Source organism: Benincasa hispida, unplaced genomic scaffold (assembly GCF_027475165.1).
Source record: "Benincasa hispida cultivar pf3 unplaced genomic scaffold, pf3_genome.v1.1 HicScf307, whole genome shotgun sequence".
Taxonomy (NCBI): domain Eukaryota; kingdom Viridiplantae; phylum Streptophyta; class Magnoliopsida; order Cucurbitales; family Cucurbitaceae; genus Benincasa; species Benincasa hispida.
The window spans coordinates 2292-5440 of NW_028326390.1; the positions used below are offsets into that span (position 1 = coordinate 2292).

The following is a 3149-nucleotide window of genomic DNA, read 5'->3' on the forward strand; positions in this document are numbered from 1 at the left end:
ACATTCTCATGGCCCGAGAGGTGTTCACACATAGTAGAACTATGTTGCATTGTTCATTAAAGGAATCAGTGGTACTTAAGGAGGAAGATTAATTACAAGGACAAAACGGTAAATTGGCCTGCTGTAATTACGAGCATCTATGAAGGGTCATCGTACTGATTATTGGTTATATCCAATGGACATAGAAATATATCTATGGCAAGAAGAGTTCAACTGTCGGTCTTTAGTGGAATGCCTGGCAATTAATGGATGGTGGATATCGTGACTAAAGAGTTTAGTCAGCTATTCACATACTGTTAGAGCTTTGAGCTATAGGTCCATAAAATCTCATTGGTAGCTTAGATACAAGTTGAAAATCAGTTTTTGGGTCAATTTGAAATATTCAAATTGACAATAGGGAATTTAATTATATATGATATAATTGAACGAGTTAATTAAATAGATATAATTAACTTTATGCATGAGATACATTAATTTGGAGGAAATTGGATATAAATATGATTTATATATAGTAGAAGAAAAAAAAATATTATAATTAATATTTGATATTAATTTATAAGTTATGAATGTGATAAGATCACATTCATTGGACAATTATAAAGGAAATGGGAAGGCGCCTCTTCGTTTAAAATAACGGATGAGTGCATTATAAATAGCAGATGGAGTGTTAATCTCGTCGTGCACGGGTATTATGGAAAAGATAGTGATATCGTTTAGAAAATCAGTGCCCAATCGCTTACATATATGATATTGTTAAGCGATCGCATACCGATTACATCATCGCGCGCTATTACCTAAACAATCGTTTAACTTTTTCCTAAGCGATCGGTCAGTTCCCGGTATTTACTAAACGATCGTATAGACGATCGCTTAGTTTTTCCTACGCGATCATTTTGGACGATCGCTCACCCTTTTCCTACACGATCGTATAGACAATCACTTACTTTTACTACATGATCATATACTCTACCTAAACGATCAAGCATATTGTCTATGCGATAGACGATCGCATCTCCCACTTGCTTGATCTTTGTGTGCGGTCGCCCTCCCTCCTTCCCTCTACCAAATGCGAACAAAGCCCACACTTTGGGTTCTCACTCCAAAGATACCGAGGGCTCTAAGTGGTGTTGTTTTCTCTGATTCTTTCTGTCCGAGTGGTGACTGTTCGAGGTAGACGGTTGGGCTTCAGACTTGCTGTGAAGAAGAAATCTTCATATGGTATGATTTCTTGATCCCTTTAGTATTATGAAAGTATGTTTGAATGTACATATGATAATTCTATCAGAATGAATTAGAAAGATCCGCTTCCGCTCGTAGGTAGTCTTGAATAAGAGTTTCTTCAATAACTTCATGTTATAATTACACTGTATCTGTAAATGTATATTAGTTAATTTTCAAAGTCCATCGAGGGCAAACTGGGAATACGTTTAACTTTATATTACATTTTGAAGTGGATAACAACATGTTTCTAATGAAAAAAAGATTTAGATAAGACTAAATCTGGTAACAAAAAGTTAAATCAATTGACAAAAAGTTAGATAAACCAAAATTGATAATAATGTGTTGTATTTGCAATATTCACAAATACATTAGAAAATAGTCAACCACTACACAAAAATCATAACTCCAATTCTCTGGCATTCCTCGCAACCATGGAAGTTCCGATTTATTGTATTGTCTAAGTATGATTCTCCCCGATGAACAAGATTTCATTTTCTTTGGCCGAAAAACAAAGAAAGCTGATTATAATAATGAAACAAAAGAAGATTGAATTGTTATACAAGAACAAATGAAGAGGAAAAAAGGAAAATCGATAAATCAATGGAAAAGGAAAGGAGGAAAAGAGAAGTTTAAGCAGTTGTAAAGTCATAACAGAAACAATACCTTGTGAAAAAAATCATACGAAAACCTAAATCGATAAACACTTTGCATGAATAACAAAAGTGATTGGGTATTTTTCTATGATAGTGATTGATATTTTTTTTTTCCAAATCGTTAAAATAATATAAAAATCTAATAATATAAAATAATTTAAATCTTCAAAGATATGAGAAATATCGAGATAATTTATTAAAAATATGTATAAAATGAAAAAATTCGAATATTAGAATAAATTTGAAATTTGATTAGATAAAATGAAATTTGATAATTTATGGAAACTTAAAATATAAAATTTGGCAACAAAATCAGGTTATTTAATTCAAGTGAGATTAATTCAAAGAGTGATTAAACATAATCTAAATTAATAATAATATATGTAGATTACGTTAACCACATGAGGAAAATAGGAGGACGGTTAAAATCAACAATTACTTTGTATATAGAATTCAACTTTGTTTATGATTCTACGGTTACCATGTACTTGTAGTTTCATCCAAGACAAATCATGTATTTCGAAATTTGAAATTTATGATCATGTGCATGTCACATGAATTGTCCTAAATTTTATTATTGATTGATTTTGTCATTTTTCGTAACGAAATCCTAAATTTTGTCATAAATTCTCCTTATAAAATTCACAATTTTCAAATTGGGCCATCGTGTTATTCTTGGAGAGGCCCAAGATGGGTAAATATGTGTCTTCAAAGAATAAGAGAAACCCTAATCTCCGTCTCCTTCCCGATACCCTAAAAAAACAGCCGAAGAGTTTCAACTATAAATATTCACCATCTCCCTGATTAGGGTTTTTGTTCGTTCTCGGCCGTCGCCTTCACCATTCCAACTCCAGAGAGTAAGTTGTACTAGGAAGAGATGAAGACGATCCTCTCATCCGAGACCATGGATATCCCCGATGGGGTGAAGATCAAGGTGAGCGCCAAAATCATCGAGGTCGAAGGTCCTAGAGGGAAACTCGTTCGCAATTTCAAGCATTTGAATCTCGATTTCCAGTTGATCACCGACGAAGCTACGGGAAAGAAGAAGCTCAAGATTGATGCTTGGTTTGGCTCCAGGAAGACTTCTGCTGCTATTCGCACTGCTCTTAGCCATGTTGAGAATCTCATCACTGGGGTCACTAAGGGCTACCGTTACAAGATGCGATTTGTTTATGCTCACTTTCCCATCAATGCTAGCATCACCAACGCCAACAAATCCATCGAGATCCGAAACTTTCTTGGCGAGAAGAAGGTATTTAACTCTTTCTTTTCTCT

General features: G+C 34.0%; 1 pseudogene across 1 annotated transcript; it reads left to right on the forward strand.

The window, feature by feature from the left end:
- Window positions 1-2609: 2609 nt before the first annotated feature.
- Window positions 2610-3141, forward strand: LOC150030327 (large ribosomal subunit protein uL6 pseudogene; annotated as a pseudogene). The gene has a single exon (XR_016527072.1). The product of XR_016527072.1 is annotated as a large ribosomal subunit protein uL6 pseudogene (transcript).
- Window positions 3142-3149: the final 8 nt, after the last annotated feature.